The sequence below is a fragment of the Tupaia chinensis genome, unplaced genomic scaffold (assembly GCF_000334495.1).
Source record: "Tupaia chinensis unplaced genomic scaffold, TupChi_1.0 Scaffold000273_1, whole genome shotgun sequence".
Lineage (NCBI taxonomy): Eukaryota > Metazoa > Chordata > Mammalia > Scandentia > Tupaiidae > Tupaia > Tupaia belangeri.
Genome location: NW_006159755.1, coordinates 1,215,376 through 1,234,039, shown reverse-complemented (window position 1 = coordinate 1,234,039; position 18,664 = coordinate 1,215,376). Strand labels below are relative to the sequence as shown.

General features: G+C 45.9%; 2 pseudogenes; both read left to right on the top strand.

The window, feature by feature from the left end:
* Window positions 1-5,175, top strand: part of LOC102473805 (thioredoxin-dependent peroxide reductase, mitochondrial pseudogene) — a 48,255-nt pseudogene extending 43,080 nt beyond the window's left edge.
* On the top strand, window positions 5,172-17,681 carry LOC102473396 (thioredoxin-dependent peroxide reductase, mitochondrial-like; annotated as a pseudogene).
* The last annotated feature ends 983 nt before the right edge of the window (window positions 17,682-18,664 follow it).

Genomic DNA, 18,664 nt, shown 5'->3' with positions numbered 1-18,664 from the left:
AAATCTTAAAAAAAAAAAAAAAAAAAAAAAAGAAAGAAAACATTATTTTGAGAGGAAAAAAGCAAAAGCAATCTCTTTATTCCCACCTCTCTCTTCCAACAAATCGTTTTGGGATTTCGTTTTTGTTTAAGACAAGGTCTCATCTAGTGATGATCCACCTGTCTCAGTCTTCCCAGAAGTAGTACCTACGGTCGGGTGCCACCTCGCCTGCCCAGCTCTTTCAGACAGGGTTTTGCTATGTCACCCAGGCCGGCTTCAAGCTGGAGATCCTCCTCCCTTAGCTTCCCAGGTAGTTTGCGCCGCTGTACCCGGCTTTCAGAGGGCTCCTCTGGCCTCAGCCTGTGGAGCAGTGGTGTCTTCCCAGGGTCTTACCAGCACACACGAGCCTGGGCCCCAACAAATCTTACTCTGAACTAGGTTTGAGAATCATGCTGTGGGGCATTTCAGGATCAAAGGATTCAATCTCTCTCCATTTCCTCCCGATCCTACTAGTTCAGGGAAAATAGGATTTATCCTCCAATTCTACTGTGCTTTAATGGATTTACTAAACAAAGCCTTTACATTTTCTCAACAGTGAATGTCATTTTCCTACTGCCTACTTGAATTTGTAATCTAGGGAATTTTCTTAATGTGAATAAGGAGAGAATTGATAAAATTGCACTCCCAGTACCTTCAGTTACATCTGCCTGGAGTTGGAGCAGTCAGGTTCTAAGATCTGACATTTTGAACAGGACAAAAAAGGAACCAGCAGTTAGCGTAATGACTATGTCGCTGGACTCCATGTAGTCGACCGTGGTACGAGTCCCAGACCCGGTGGCTTAAACTCATGCCAGGCGCATGTGCATGCATGCCCAAGATCCCAAGAGGAGAAGGGATTCCGGCGTGACCACCCCCCCTGCGGTGATGATTTCTCGCTTTCTGTCTCTGTCTCTCTCTGTCTTTCTGGCGAGTGCACGTGCCCTATAGCGAAAACCTCTCCAAAAAGAAATAGGAAAAGTAGGCAGGGCCCTGTCCCCAGTCCTTTGCTCTTGGCCATCAGTCCTTAGCTGAGCCCCGTCCACAGCTGCACCAACCTCGGGAACACAAAGGGACCCAGGCATGGCTGCAGGTGTGCGCAGCAGTCTGTGGAGGGGGCACCCCACCCACTGCCGGTCCACACCCAGCCACCGCCTTACTGTGCACTTGACTCGTTTGTCTCTGAAAGGAAAAACCTGAACATCTGCCCAGTCTGGTGGTGCAATTCACGGTGAACACGACTGCAGTGCAGGAAGCCACATGACTGACCCACTTCAATACCCATCCCAGAGGACTTGAAACCCGCCAGATGCTTGCTCCAGGGCCCAAGATCCTGATGGGCCAGAGGACTGGGGAGGAGCACAAGCCCCTGCCAGGCAGCTTCTCTCTTTCTCTGTCTTTCCTCTGTGCGAGCACACTCTGTACCATAAATCAATTTTTAAAAAGAAATCCAAACACAGGATGGGGGGGGTGGTGAGGAAGGAGACTTCAGGGTGAGCAGTGGCCTCAGGGAAGGACCTCCTGAGCATTGTAGTTGTGACAGATGTTGTGTTTGTTTCCTGGGGCTGGAAACCCTTACAGACTAAGTGGTTTGAAATCACAGAAATTTACCATCTCACTGTGCTGAAGGCCGAAGTTTGAAATCCAGATGCTGGCAGGGTGGGCCCCTGAGGGCCGTGAGAGCCGTGAGGGCCGCTCCACACTGTGCCTCTCTCCCAGCCTGGAGGGTACTGAGTCTGACACTTCTTGGCTCGGAACGGCCCCAACCCCAACTCTGCCCTCCACTTCACACGCCACCCTCCTTCACGTCTCTATGCCTGCACGCCCCCTTTTATAAGGACACAGTCCTACTGCGTTAGGGGCCACCCTCACGGCCTCACCTTAACTTGACGACATCTGCAAAGGCCCCGCCTGCATCGTCCCCCTTCCCCACGACTTCACACACCGCGGTTTTAGTTACCCTTAGTCAACTGCAGTCTAAACATACCAGTGAAAATTCTGGAAAAAGCAATTCATACGTTTTGACTCACACCCCGTTCTGAGTGACGGGAAGAAATCTCACACTGTCCCACTTGGTCCCTTCTTCATCATAAGAAGAGAGTGTGAGAGAGAGAGAGAGAGAGGGTGAGGGAGGGAGAGGGAGGGAGAGGGAGGGAGAGCACCGTCACTGATGTTCGTGGCAGGATATGTTATCGCTCTTGCCGTGCTTCTAGTTTATTATCAGATCTTTTTTTCCCTTTTAAAAAAATTAATTTAATGTATTTGTTATTATCATAATCTTTTATATTACGTTTTGCTCATCTCTTACTGGGCCTAGCTTAGAAATCGTAGGACACAGTACCTACAGTGCAGTGCGACTGCGAATTTTTGGGAAGGATCCCAGCAGATAAGGAGGAGCTACTATATTTCCAAACAAGGTCACACACGCAGATACTAAAGGCTTCCATGTGCCTTTTTGGGAGGGACGTGGTTCACTCATAGCAGACGCTCGCCCTGGCTGCAGACGAAAGCCCAGTTAGAGACACGAAGGCAGGGCAAAGGCACACGGGTGCCTGAGAGGGCTGGCCAGGTAGCAGGAGCACAGCGTGGCTCCCGCTCCTTGCTGGGTCAGACAGCCCTGATCACCCTGAGCCCACATCAGTCCAAGTCGCCTGAAGCCCGCCCATTTGTAGGAAGACTCACTCCCACCCCCGCCATGCTAGGGCCAGTTCAACGGTGATGGTGACCTTCCTGCTCAGATGTAAGTGTCGTGATGAAGCCAGGCTGCAGGGACTGATGGCATAAATCAGGTCCTCAGGAGGGAGACTATGTCCTCCCCTGAGCGTGCCTGTTCCCTGCAGCTGCAAAGGGTGCGCTGCATTGACATGGCATTCATTGCATGAGCACCTACTATGTGCTCAGAACCATGCTGACGAAGTCGATGGTGCGAGCCTGCCAAGGAAATAGCCTATTTGCAGTACTCGCCCAGGGATTGTATGCACACGCCTGCAGGACGAGTGTGGAAAGGTTGGGCACCCTGCCCAGCAGCTGAGAAAAATGAACCCCGAGTCTGCTTTGTGAGCTGATATGGTGTTACAACCCAGCTGGGGAGGCCCTGGGGGACAGTGGAGAAGGGAAATCCTCCCGCTAGACGGAACCCCGATGGGAACACCTGGGTGTCAACTGTGCCTTGAAGGAAGGACAGTCAGAAGGGTGGGCCACACTGACCCAGAAGACCAGCTTGCTCTGAATCAGGGTTCCCACCGCGCCCTGCTCGGGCTCAGCGATTGGCTGGAATGGCTCCCAGAACTCAGAAACTCCGTTTACTGGGTTTATCGGTTTACGACTCAGGAGCAGCCAAATGGAAGAGACGCACAGGACAAGCGCTGAGGAAGGGCAGAGCACCCACGCCTCTCTGGGGGCACCATCCTCCTAGCGTTCCCATGTGCTCACCAACCCGGAAGCTCCCCAGACCTCATCTTTTAGGGACTTTCATGGACATTTTGTTATAAAGTCACCTTTTAAAAAAAATTTTGCTGAAGGTTGTTGTGCTTACTGGAGATAGAGATGAAAAAGTGAGAAATCACCCCCATGATGGGAGATGTCCACACTGCAATCCCTTTTCCTCCATTCTCCTCTCAGGATTTAGCACACACACCTGGTGTGATTTTCAAGCTGCCAGATCTGGGACTCAGACCTCAGAGCTGCTCATACAGGATCCAGAGCCTTAACCTCCATGCCACCTGCTGGCCCATCATGATCAGTTATTAACTCGCCCGCTCTGCCTCTTGGAAGTTGGACGTTGGAAAGATAGTTTTTTTTGTTTTGTTTTTCTTTTTTTAACCAACCAGCCCCCTAAAGCTATTTAGGGACCTGCTGACAGTCACTTTATTAGAAAAAGACACACTTCTGTCACTCTTGTCACTTGGAAATGTCCAAGAGATTTAGGATCTCTGTGCCGGGAACTGGGGACAAAGACCGAATATTTTGCCACCATCAAAGACTAGGCAGGAACAAGACTGTGTACCGGAGGCCTGCAGATTGAGAATGCGGTGGGGTTCGTAGAAAGGACACCGAACGGGAGGCCCCTGGTGACCTGTGTAAATGATCAGCAGAGGGCAGTCTCCACAGAGCAGCTCCAGCCATCGGGTGGAAAAGCAGACCGACATTTGCAGCCAAGCAAATTGTTTCTCGCATGGACACATTTCACAGTGCACTTCGGGGGTCACTGAGCAGAAGATTTATCTGAGTAAGGGTGGTTACTGATTCTCCCCAGCAACACCAACCAAGCCAGCTGGGTTAATCTATGAGTATCTCAAATCACTGGTAAAGGATGCATTACTCAGTGACAATGTTAATGCAATTAGCTACCCATTTGGAAGGAAACCAAATTACATGTCCACCTCCCGTCATACCCAAAACTTCTCATAAATTCAATATTTACACATTTACTTAGTCATCTCTAGGTGGGGTTTTCAAAAAGTCCATGGCACTTGTGCCCCTGCCTGCCCTGCGGGTCCGCGTGCACTGAAGATGACTGCCGACGTGTGAGTCCCTTCCTTGGGGCATTTCTGCCTCTGCAGTCCTGAGGCCTGCTGCTTCTGGAAGGACTTGCTTGACAAACCTATCGGGTCTGGTTCTGGGCAAGCAAAGTTTGCCTTTCACACAGTTCCTCATCCCAGGCTCCTGCTGCCACCCAGCATGGGCCCTGTTTTACAAGTACAGCTGTTGTCAAAGGAGAGTTCAAAGATGACTATAAGGGGAACTATTTGGGGCTTTTCTTCTTTCCTTCGGATTTCACCTTTGTGCATCCTACAGAAATGATTGCTTTCAGTGACCAAGCGAATGAATTTCATGTCATGAACTGTGAAGTTGTTGCAATTTCAGTGGACTCCCACTGTAGCCATCTTGCCCGGATAAATACACCAAGGAGGAATGGTGGTTTGTCCCCGTGACCATGGCACTCTTGTCCGATTCAACTAAACACAGTTCTCAAGACGATGGTGTGCTGTTAGAAGGTCCTGCTCTTGTTACAATGAAGTCTTCGTAATTCACCCCAGTGAGGTCAACAAGCGTCTGAGTGTTGCTGACCTTCCAGGGAGCCAAAGTGTGGAGGAGACCCTCCGCTTGGTGAAGGTATTCTGGTTTGTGGAAGAGGCCCCTGGTGACCTGTGTAAATGATCAGCAGAGGGCAGTCTCCACAGAGCAGCTCCAGCCATCGGGTGGAAAAGCAGACCGACATTTGCAGCCAAGCAAATTGTTTCTCGCATGGACACATTTCACAGTGCACTTCGGGGGTCACTGAGCAGAAGATTTATCTGAGTAAGGGTGGTTACTGATTCTCCCCAGCAACACCAACCAAGCCAGCTGGGTTAATCTATGAGTATCTCAAATCACTGGTAAAGGATGCATTACTCAGTGACAATGTTAATGCAATTAGCTACCCATTTGGAAGGAAACCAAATTACATGTCCACCTCCCGTCATACCCAAAACTTCTCATAAATTCAATATTTACACATTTACTTAGTCATCTCTAGGTGGGGTTTTCAAAAAGTCCATGGCACTTGTGCCCCTGCCTGCCCTGCGGGTCCGCGTGCACTGAAGATGACTGCCGACGTGTGAGTCCCTTCCTTGGGGCATTTCTGCCTCTGCAGTCCTGAGGCCTGCTGCTTCTGGAAGGACTTGCTTGACAAACCTATCGGGTCTGGTTCTGGGCAAGCAAAGTTTGCCTTTCACACAGTTCCTCATCCCAGGCTCCTGCTGCCACCCAGCATGGGCCCTGTTTTACAAGTACAGCTGTTGTCAAAGGAGAGTTCAAAGATGACTATAAGGGGAACTATTTGGGGCTTTTCTTCTTTCCTTCGGATTTCACCTTTGTGCATCCTACAGAAATGATTGCTTTCAGTGACCAAGCGAATGAATTTCATGTCATGAACTGTGAAGTTGTTGCAATTTCAGTGGACTCCCACTGTAGCCATCTTGCCCGGATAAATACACCAAGGAGGAATGGTGGTTTGTCCCCGTGACCATGGCACTCTTGTCCGATTCAACTAAACACAGTTCTCAAGACGATGGTGTGCTGTTAGAAGGTCCTGCTCTTGTTACAATGAAGTCTTCGTAATTCACCCCAGTGAGGTCAACAAGCGTCTGAGTGTTGCTGACCTTCCAGGGAGCCAAAGTGTGGAGGAGACCCTCCGCTTGGTGAAGGTATTCTGGTTTGTGGAAAGCCATGGAGAAGACCGCCCAGCAAATTGGACACCAGAAGATCCCACAATCAAGCCAAGTCTGACTGCTTCCAAAGAGTATCTTGAGAAGGTAAATCAGATGATGCCCCGTGGGCCTGCAGCTGCTCTCACCTGGAAAGAACCCGTTTTTAGCGTTTCAAAATCTATAGAAGGCAAAAAAAAAAAAAATGTTATGCTTATATTCATAACGGTTATTCTAAATATTTTGTTTTTGTAACTCTGGCTAAGGCTTTTAAAATGCCAGCGCTGTTATGAACACTGTATCGGTAACATCCTGACGGCGAGCTAGCTTTTACATCCTGCCTAGTTCACACGTACCTTAGGCCACGTCTTCAGTGGATAAAGGAAACTCTTCTTTCTTAGCCTTACTAGAACATTTGTCGACACCAAAGTAATACAACAAGCATCAAACGCTTCTGATCAAGGGTCCTGAATCTTCTTTCATTTCTTTGTATTAAACTGAATTTTCTTTTAAAGTAACAAAGATTATAGTTTTATGTTGTGAACATCAGCGGTCTATTTCTCGCAATGGATGTTCATGTGACTGAAACAACGTGAATCATGTTAAAAAACAGTGGCAGGACCAGCAGTTCGCGTAATGCCTGTGTCGCTGGACTCCCATGTAGTCAACACTGCAGTTCGAGTCCCGGACCCGGTGGCTTAAACTCACGCTGGGTGCGTGTGCATGTGTGTCCAAGATCCTGAGAGGAGAATGGAGAAGGGATTGCGGTGTGGCCATCCCCCCCGGGGGGGGGTGATTTCTCACTTTCTGTCTCTCTGTTTCTCTCTCTTTCTGGCGAGTGCATGCCCTATAGCAAAAAACTCTCAAAAAACAAACAAACAAACAAACAAACAAACAAACAAGCAAGCAGTGGCACAGTGACTTCACTGATATGCCTGGTCCCCTTCTTGAGGGTTATAGCTTACAAGATTATTTTACTTATTTTTTAGCTGACTTAGGGTCTACATACATCTCTAGATATTGACTAGGTACAGTTATAAAGGATATTTATTCAATCCAGGGAGTACATTTTGAAATCCTTGTAATTAATTTCTTTCTTGAAGCGTTCTATGTGAAATATGTAATAGAAAATAAACATATTTTTTAAAAATTTACCCAAAAAAAAAATTCATGGCAAATGCATACTTTGAAAAAACTATGGGGGCCAGCAGGTGGCGTGGTAGATGAGATACTGGACTCCCACATGGCCAACCATGGTTCAAATCCCCGACCCAGTGGCTTCTTTCCCACTTTCCTTCTCTTTCTCTTCCTCTCTCTCTCTCTAGTGAGCACATGAGCCCTGTAGCAAATGAAAAAAATAATAGCAGTGATAAATACGAACTAAATAATTTTTTAAAAAGAAAATAAAACTATGAATGGATTTTAATTTTTGTTGCACCAAAATAAACTTGTACTTTAGTTCCCTCTTTTCTCGAGCTTTTTGAAGTCCCTTCATACAGCAGTCATATAAAACACAGGAGGATGAACTTATAAGTCTGGGGCAAGTAGATCCCCTCTAGGCATAAAACACACAACCAGAAGCCAAAAAAGGCAAAGCCTCGCATTTATGACTACATAAAACGCTTTCATTTCAGTATAGCAAACACATTATAATTGTGGTCAAAAGACAAATGACAAATGGAAGAAAATGTTTGTAGCATATTTATTCATTCATCATTCAACAAATACTTAGTGAGCGCCTACTATGTCCTAGGCACAATGCTAAATGCTCACAAAATTACTTAGAGAATATTCACAAATTGGCGTTTATTAAAAAATTGTTAATATATGTGTGATTAAACAAAGGATTTACTATACATTCAAAATATGTGAACAGATAGAGCTAAAGCAAGCCACCAAAAAATTTGAAAATAGAGGCAGGCATACACCCACACAGACATCTGCTATATTAAAATTAGTTTTGACTGTACACGAAAGACAAAAAAAGCAGCGGCTTTACCTTTCTCACACACATTAAAAATTGTGCTTGAAGGCCATATAGGAAAAAGAGAACAGCTCCACTGTAAACAAAAATCCAGCATCTTCTTTCTGTTCCACTCTTCTAGTACTTCATTCTCTTATCAAGGCAATCTCATGTTCTAAGATAGCTGCTAGAGTTCCAGCCATCCAATCAGCATTCCAGGTAGATACCAGAAAGGGAAGAAGGAGAGAACGTAAGATTGCTCTCTTCGCTGGGTTGACCTTTCCAAGTAGCCTTCTCGTCCTGCCAACATCTCAGGGGTTAGCACCTAGTCACAGGGCCACACTCTGCTGTAAACAAGGCTGCTTAACGTAATCATTAGCCAAGTGCTTTTTCACCACAAAAGCAATTTGGGTGTGCTACTGAGAAAGAAGAAGGAAATTAATACTGGATGTTACCTAGAAGCCTCTGCCACACCAGACAGAGACTAACCTGTGATAACTGACCTGGCAACATTAAATTAAGAATTTGTGGCAAAAAGCTTTATTAGCCATAAATAAATATACAACATAATGATAAAGTGTACTATTCTCAAAATCATGAATGTGCATGTGCCTCACAAGCTTCAATATACACAAAGCAAAAACGGATTCATTTATAAGGAGAAATTGAAAAGCCACAGGCACGGAAGAAAATATTGACCTATCAGAAACTAATGGATCAGGCAGATTAAAAAAATTTTTAAATAATTTATCATTTCCAAACAACATAATTCACAAAGTTAATCTACTTCACAAAGAACCACACACACAACAAATAAACAATATTCATGATTTTTGAGCACACCCTGATGTATATTAAAAAATGACCATTTGCAAGGACACAGAGAAAGTCCTGCAAAAAAAGGTTGAAGAATGCATGTCTTATCTCTGAGCACAATGCGGTTAAACTGGAAAGCCACAATTTTAAAAATATTAACCCTACTCATTTAGAACTAGAAAGCTAGGCTTGGATAACTATAGATTATAAGAAACCTGCAAATAAATGACAAAATATTTAGAGTTAGATGTCTACAAAGGTATTACTTTTCAAACCTTGTGGGATGCCATGCAAGTGCATAGGTACTTAGTTCTAAATTTACCCTTGGCTGTATTATATTTTTAAAACCAATGAAGATTGAAACAAAGACTAATGCATTCAACTCAAAAGCTAGAAAAATATTAAAGAGAAAGTAAAGCAAAGTAGAGGGAATTAAATACGAATGGTTAAAGAAAACCTAATGAAATAGGCAAGTTTTAAAAAGTTTACTGATTGGGACCAGCAGTTAGAGTAATGGCTATATCACTGGACTCCCATGTAGTCGACCGTGGTTCGCATCCCGGACCCGGTGGCTTAAACTCACACCGGGCACGTGTGTGTGCATGCCCAAGATCCCAAGAGAAGAATGGAGGAGAAGGGATTGCGGCATGGCCATCCCCCCTCGGGGGTGATTTCTCGCTTTCTGTCTCTATGTCTCTCTCTGTCTGTCTGGTGAGCACACGCGCCCTAAAGCGAAAATCTCTCAAAAAAAAAAAAAAAAAAAAAGAGGTTTACTGATTTACTTCTTCCATGGCAGAAAGACAGAGAAGACACAGAGAGAAAGGCAGCGTACTCAGGGAGTCCCCAGGAGGTGAACCGAGGGCCTTTCCCATGTGGGTATAGCTACATTACCACTGTACCACCTGGTCCTGAAATAAAAACTTCTGAGTATTAGAGGCAATTAGTGTCAGGGTGACTGTTATTCCCCAGTCCTTCCAAGGCGGGGCAGGAATACAGCGGGCCCCTCTCCTCTCATTCCTCTGCCTCATCTCCAGTGGAGGTCAGGAGTGATTCCCTGACTGTCCAGAGAAACTGAGCGTGCCCCTCTGCTTTTCTCTTTTCCTCTTCTCTCTCTCTCCCCACTCCAGCTAAGAAGGTGTTCTCTATTTTTCCTGCTCACAGAGTAAATAGCCCAGAAAAACCATTTCCCAGGGATTGGCAGGTGGCATGATGGTTAAGGCAATGGATTCCAACATAGCAGACCAGTTTGTATCCCAGACCTGGTGCCGGTGCCTTGCTCTCTCACTTTCTCTCTCTGGTTAAATTAAAAATAATAATATTATTAAAACCAAAACACACACACACACACACACACACACTGTTTCCCAGGACAAGTTGGGTTGTTTTCCCAGCCCTGTGTGACTGGGTGTCTGAGTCTGTCTCACTGGGGGTTCAGACCTGGAAGTCTTTGTTTTTGTGTCTGTTTCGTTCTCCTGCATCAACCTTGTCAGTATCAAAGATGATCTTTTGGTCTCCCAGGTGCTTCCCCTTTCCTCTTACTTCTCCAATAATATATAAATTCAATAAGAAAGAAAGACCACATTTATTGGATTCCCTAAAATTCTCAACAATCAACTCAAAGCTGATTCCTTAAAAAGACCAGTAAAAAAATAAACTTCTAGCAAGTCCAATCAATTCAAAGGCTGAAAGCATAAACTTTAGGTACTAAGAAGAGATCATAGCTATTGATACAGCAAGGGGTTTTAAAATCACAGAGAAGAGGATGAGCAACTTTATACCAATAAAGGTTAAATACTAAAAACTGCATACAAAGTTTCAAATTAATATAAAATACTTATCTCATGTACATTTTATTGTCTACAGAGAAAATTCAAGAGTTTCTACAAACTTTGAAAAGTAATAAATGTCCAGCAGGGTTGCTGGATTACAAGATCAATGTAGACTGTAAAAAATGCTGGCATGGTATTTGAGGGTGCTGGACTCCCACATGGCTGACCATGGTTTGAGTCCCAGACCTGGTGGCTTGCTTTCTCACTTTCTCTTTCTCTCTCTTTTGCTCTGTCCCTCTCTGGTCAAATTAAAATACATACATACATAAATAGAGTAAAATAATTCTTTTTAAAAAATGAGTAATATTCCTATGCCCATCTGATTAGAAAACATAAGAAAGCATCCTTTACAATGGCTGCAAAAACCATCAGGAATTGAGATTGAGAGAGACGGTGATGGGCAAGACCTTTATGGAGGAAATTACAAAACATTGCTGTGAAATGCAGAAGCCATAAATAAATAAAGATATATAGCGTGTTCATGGGTAGAAAGACTCAACATCATAAATGTAACAATCCTTCCTAAATTAATCTATAAAGTTAATGCAGTCCCAATCAAATTTTGAATGGGGCTTCTCAGAGAACTGAACAATATAATCCCCAAATGCAAATGCAAAAAGCAAAGGGCCAAGAATAGCCAAAGCATTTCCAAAGAAGATCAAGAAGTCAGGGTAAGGGGGAGCGGGGTTCCCTCTCAAGGGTCAGAAATTTTAAAGCTAAGACAATGAAAATGATGTAATAGTAATACAGAGATGGACACATACACCTAAAATACTGAACCCAGAAATCTGATTTAATAAAATCAATAAGAAGATAAATGGATCAGAGAAATTGTTCTGGGTCAACTGGTTGTCCACGTGGAACAAAACAAATCGAGTTCCAGTCTCACATGATAGTAAATAGAGGGGGGCTCTGGACACGCCCCTGACTTAGTCCAAGAGCTTAGTCCAAGCCTGGGAATCCAAGAGCTTCCGTTCACCCTGCAAGAAGAGTGGCTGGAAGTTCATGGGCAGGAGCTGAAGGCTGATTGACTACTTCCTGTCCCCTCAAGAGGGACAACCATGAGGCATGTTCTCCACCAACTCCCCGGGGTTCTCGGTGGGCTGAGCACCAGTTGCCAGTGTGGTGCCTGCTCATCAATGTGCCCTTCCCTCGGCTTCCTTCCTCTTCCTTCTTACTGCTTGAGCCCAGATCCTTATCTCGGGATATGCTTCTGGGAAAACCAAACCTAAGATAGCACCATACGAAGAAATTTTTGAAGTATATAAAAGTTCCAGATATTGGGACCAGCAGGTGGCATGGTAGTTAAGGTGCTGGACATTCCCACATGGCCAACCATGGTTCAAGTCCCAGACCCAGTGGCTTGCTTTCTCACTTTCCCTCTCTCTCTGTGTCTCTCTCTAGTCAAATTAAAATAAATGAATAAATAAATAAAATTAAATAATTCTTAAAAAAAAGTTCCAAAGATTAAAAGCAAAATTTTAAAACTTCTATAAGCAGAAAACATAGGAGCACCTACTTATGATCTCTGCATAGGAGAAGGATTCTTATGCAAGATATGAAAAGCATGTCATAAAGGAAAAGATTGATAAATGTGACCACACTAGAATTTAGTATTTTCATTCAACAATGGACACCATAAATAAAGTGAGAAAACAAACTACAGATTAGGAAAAGATATTTGAATTGCAGTAAGGTATTGTGAGGGAAATATGTAGGGACATCTTAGAATAAAATAGAAGACAAAAATAGGAAATGAACAAAGGATAAAAATTTTAAATCCATAATAAAAATATGTATATAAATAACCAACAAACATGGACCAGCAGGTGGTATGGTAGTTAAGGCACTGATTTCCACATGGCTGACTCTGGAGTTCAAGTCCCTAACCTGGAGGCTTAAAAAACATGGCAGTCGTGTGTGTGTGTGTGTGTGTATGTGTGTGTGTGTGTATCTGTGTGTGAATTCCCAAAATCCTGAGTGGAGAAGAAGAATTTGTGACATGGCTATCCTCCCTGAGGGAAGATTTCTCACCTTCTCTTTATCTGTCACTCCGTCTCTCTCCAGTGAGTACATGCACCCTATGACAAAAATCTAAACAAAAACAAAACTAAAATAAATATTTGTTCCATCTCAATAATTCTGAAGGAAATGCAAATTTAAAATAATGAGATAATCATATTTAATTCTCCAGCTTTGCACAAAAAGATTTTTTTAGAGTGATATTTTTTGCTATAGTGTGCTCTCCAGAGAGACAGAGAGACAGAAAGCGAGAAATCACCCTTCAGGGGAGAGGGTCACACCACAATCCTTACTCCTTCATTCTCCTCTCTGGATTTTGAGCACGTGTGTGCACACACACACGTGCCTGGCGTGAATTTTTTAAGTCACCAAGTCCAGGACATGAACAGTAGTCGACTATGTGGGAGTCCAGTGATGTAACCATTATGCCATCTGCTGGTTCCAGCTTGGCAAAAATTTTAAAAATAGAAACTTGGGGGCCGGCAGGTGGCATGGTGGTTAAGCATGCTGGACTCCCACATGGCTGACCATGGTTTGAGTCCCGGACCTGGAAACTTGCTTTCTCACTTTCTCTCTCTCTCTCTCTCTCACACACACACACACACACTCTCTCTCTCTCTCTCTCTCTCACACTCTCGCTCTGTCCCTTTCTGGTCAAATTAAAAAATAATAATAATAATAAATAAATAAAGGTAAATAAAATGATTATTTAAAAAAATAAAAATGGAAACTTACTGTGTGTGGAAAAGGACATGCTCGAACCCTTGCTGCAAACAGGGTCGGGTATAACCTATTGGGAGAAGAATCTGTTGCTATCTAAAATTGTCTGAATGCTACTCCATGACCCTCCAGGTTCAGCCATGGCAGCGTGCACCACTGTACTCTGTAAGCTGGAACCACATGGAAGGCCTGAGTTCTACTCCTGGGCCTATTCTCAGTCCAAAAGTTGAGCTTGGTGGCATGTGCCTCTAGTCCCCAAATGGGAGGCTGAGGCTGGAGGGTTGCAAGCTTGAGGCTGGCCCGCCCTGTCTAAAAAAGAGCCAGTAAGCCAGCAGGCGGCATGGTGGTTAAGGTGGCCGGATCCCACAGAACCAGCTGCAGTTTGAGTTCCAGACTCAGTGGCTTAGAAGGCGTGGTGGTTAAAACACTGGACACTCCCACATGGCTAACCACGGTTTGAGTCCTGGACCTGGTGGCTTGCTTTCTCACTTTCCTTCTCTTTCTCTCTGTGTCTCTCTCTGGTCAAATCAAAATAAAATGAATGAATGAATAAAAGTAAATAAATATTTTTTAAAAAAAGAAGAAAGAAAAGAAAACATACCAGGCATGTGTGCATGCCAAAATCTCGAAAGGAGGAAGAGATGGAGAAGGAATTGCAGCGTAACCATCGCCCCTCAGAATTGCTTTCTCACTTTTTCTCTCTCTCTCCTCTCTCTCTCTTTCTCTGTCCCTCTCTGGCAAGTGCACACACGCTGTGGCGAATTATAAAAACAACAAAGAAATAAATAGAAATTATTTTTTGTCTCATGGTTGCGCACACCTGTTGTCCTAACTGGTGGCTGAGGCAGTAGGATTGCCACACGGCGAGTCGCTGTCTCGATCTAGCCTCTGTGAGGTGCAGCTCCTGGGAGTGCAGTGCTGGGAGCCCCTGGCTGACCACAGGTCAGATTCTGAGTCAGTCGTGGCAGGTGCACCTACAATCCTGAGTAGCTGGAGGGGCTGGGGGGAGGGAACTGAGGCATGATAAGACCCTGTTGGGGTGAGGGATGTCTCTCTCTCTCTCATTCTCTCTGGCCCTCTCTCTTTCTCTCACTTTCCCATGGGAAAAAAAAATACAAACTTTTTTTTTTTTTTTTTGGAGAGGTTTTTCACTATAGGGCGCGTGCGCTCGCCAGACAGACAGAGAGAGAGACAGAGAGACAGAAAGCGAGAAATCACCCCCCCAGAGGGGATGGCCACGCCGCAATCCCTTCTCCTCCATTCTCCTCTCGGGATCTTGGGCACACACGCACACGCGCCCGGCGTGGGTTTTAAGCCACCGGGTCCGGGACGCGAACCGCGGTCGACTACGTGGGAGTCCAGCGACATAGCCATTACACTAACTGCTGGTTCCCCAAACATTTTTTAATAAATAAAAAATTTTGTTTGAAAAGCTCCTGTCTTTAAGAAGGAAGGTACCCTAAAGAAATAGTAGCATGAGTATATAAAAGATACATTAAAGGGAATGTTTTTCTGCATTGTTGGCAAATAGGAAAATTTTCAATGTCCCTCACTGACAGGCGGCAGCGTGGTGGTTACGGTGGCTGGATCCCACGTGGCTAACTGCCGGGTGCAAGTGCCGGCCCCGGGGACTTAGAAACCGTGCCTGATGCATACGCGCGCATGCGTCCTGAAAGGAGAGCTGGAGGAGAGGGCGTGCATCATGATCACCCACCATGGAGTGCTTCCTTATTTTCTTCTCTCTCTCTGCCTCTCTCTGGCAAGCACGTGTGCCCTCTAGGGGAAAAAAAAAAAGTCTCTCATTAAGGAAGTTTAAAATAAATGAAGCTATATTACTCAACCATAAAAAAGCAAGGGGTGAATGTGGTATAGACGTACGATGGAATATTATCCAGCTTTGGAAAGAAAGGACATTCTGACAAATACGGCACCGTGGATGAACCTTAACGACATTACGCTAGACGAGAGAACATAGTTACGGAAGGGCAGCTGTTGTGTGATTCGACTGGATTGTTGGAAGAGTCATGGCTGTATTTTCCTATGCAAAAATGCATCATGACCTTTCCAACAACCCAGAATTTACAGGAGGTCCCGAGAGTAGTCAAATTCATAGACAGACGTTTAGGTGGTGGCTGCTAGGAGCTGGAGGTGCGGGCCGGAGCGGGGAATGAGTGTTTAACACGCGCAGAGTTTCGGTGGAGGATGATGAAAAGACCTGGGCGGGGGGTGGTGATGGCTGCCCAGCAACGTGAATGTACCTAATGCCACTGAAGTGGGCACTTAAAACAGTTAAAATGGTCCGTTTATATATATATATTTGACCACAAATTTTTTTAAGAATTATTTTATTTAACTTTATTTATTTATTTATTTTTATTTATTATTATTTTCCAGTTTGATCAGAGACAGAGAGAGAGGGAAAGTGAGAAAGCGGCCACCAGTCCAGGACTTGAACTGTGGGCAGTCATGTGGGAGTCCAGCACCTTTAACCACCATGCCACCTGCGGGCTCCTTCATCACAGATTTTTGAAAATTTGCTGTAAGGTGCATTTACCTGCTGGAGAGAGACAGAGGAAGAACAAGAGAGAGCTTGGAACCGTGAGAAAGCACCACTGGGGGGAAGACCATGCAGCAATCCGTTCCCTTCCATTCTCCCCTTGGGATTTCAGGAGCACACGCATGTGCACACACACAGACACACACACGCCCAACATGTTTCTCAAGCTGCCGGATCTAGGACTCAAACTGTGAAGGCTGCTGTGTGGGATCCACAGCCTCAACCACTGCACCACTTGGCTGACCCACTGCAATTTTTTTCAATGCCAAGGGTGGATAAACAAGCATTGACCTAGAAAGGGTTGTTCGTGGCTCAGTAAACACTCACTGAGCACCTCTGTGTGCAGACAGCTCTGGGCGTGAGAGAGACACAGCGGCAAGCCAGAAACTGTAGTCCGTGCCTCGTGGGGCCGACTTTGAGAGGAAGCAACAGACAATAAATAAGTAAACAGCATGTAAATAAGGTCAGTTCCGATTGATTGTGTTACAGAAAAAGTATAGGAAATGGAGCAGGGGAGCGGCGTGGAAAAGGGGTGGGGCTCCATGAGATGGAAAGGCCAGGCCTTGTCGAGAAGGTGCCATCCTCCTGCGGCCTGAGCAGTGACGGAGTTTCCTGAAGTTCCCTTCTTGCTTTCACATCCTAATACATTCAACCCCATCTTCCCCTTCCCCATGAGGACAAAAGAAACCCCTGGATTCCGGGGAAGCAAACCTCTGTAACTTAATAAACGAAGGCTTTGTAAAGAAACCTGGGGCTTAAAAAGAGGTGAGTGATTTAGCAGGGATGAGTATTCCCATGAAATTCAGAAGGAAGCATGACCCCTATAAAGCCAGCCCTGAGAAAGAAAGACACAAGGGATGTGCTGAGGCAGCCTCGTTTTGTCCTCCCTGCCCTGTCAGAGGACAGTCTCCGGTAAGCCATGGTCCTGGACGGGGTGAGTAATCCCCGCACTTCCAGATCCAAGAACAGCCTCAGCTCAATAATTATTATGCCCGAGGTCAGGTAAGAATCCAACTGTCCACTGCACTGAAGGCTGAGTCTCAGCCCTGCTGCAAACAGGAAGCTTGCCGTGGTTGTGGAGCGTGTGTGTGTGTGTGTGTGTGTGTGTGTGTGTGTACACGGCGAAATTCACATTGTAAAAAAATTAACCATTTTAAGGCCTAGTGGTTGAGAGAGCGCGATTCTACATGCCCAACTGCACAATTTGAATCTCAGCCCCAACAGCTTGGAAAACAGGCCAGGCACGTGTGCTTTCATGCCCATCCGACAGGATGGAGAAATGGAGGGGAAGGGATTACAGCGTGACCACACCTCATGAGGGAGGAGGGTGCTTTTGCCCTCTGTCTCTCTGGTAAGCACAAGCAACCTCTGGCAAATAAACAAAGAAAAAAAAAAAGGAACCATTTTAAAGTGGATTATTTCAGTTGCTTTTATTATACTCATGATGCTGTATAAACTCTACCTTCATCAAATTCCAAAACATCTTCATCACCCTGCCCCCACTAAGTAGTCACTCCCTATTCCCTGTCCCCTTAGCCCCTGGCACCATCAACCGCTTTCAGTCTGCATGAATCTCCCTGCTCTGGGATGGAGGACACATAATGCATGCAGGTGCGCTGCAGAGAAGGCTCTCAGGAAGTGGGGGAGCAGAAGAGAGAAAGGACGAGGTCCAGCAGCGCCATGGTCTCAGGCGAAGTCCAGCCTAGTTCTGATCTAAGGACAAGGGGCCTCCTGAGAATAACCGCGCTGCGGAGTTGTCCCGGCTTGAAGCAATGGATCCATCCTTTGTAACCCTTTATTAATCAGCCACGGCCTGGGCCACCCACTGTGGCGGTGGTGGTGGGGGGGACTTCCCAGGAAAGGAACGCCACTGGCTGAGACCAAGTGCACAGAGAAGAGGGGACACTGTGAGCCACCAGCAGTCAGCCTCACAGCTGCTGACATGCACACACGCCGGCCAGGGAAAGGGGCTCTGGACAGGCCCTCGGAGTGTCACTGCAGTCCGCCCCTTGCATCACTTAGACCCACTTGCTTCCTCCGTTAGGTCTTCTCCACCCAGACGCAGCTTCTCCAGGATGGCCAGTCACAATTCCAAGACACGGGTTAGTGGAATTAACTAGAGGCCCCATTGCCGCAGCCGATCCTGAGGCTTTAACTGGTCCTTGCCATCACCTCCTTGCCCTCCTGTATTCTCTGCTGGGCTGGTGTCTGGCCTAGGAGGGTCATCCAGACTCTCACCCCTGAGGGGACTGAGCCCTGGCAAGAACACCCTTGCCAGGCAGTGGTTGCTGTGTATTCCTGTTCGCCGTTGAACAGGCGGTGGGAGTACTAAGAGTCTTCTCTGAGCACCACCGGAGTGTCAGACAGATGCCCCCTGTGACCTTCACATAGCAACATTCCTGTTTTTACCTTCCTGCTCCTCCATCCCTGCGCCTGCTGAGCCACTGGCAAGGAGCCCAAAGGGACTAGGCAGCAACTGCAGCTTTAGGTGTGGTAGGGCGCCTACTGTGTCCCCAGTGGACCCAGGACCACTATACACCCAAAGCCTGAAGAG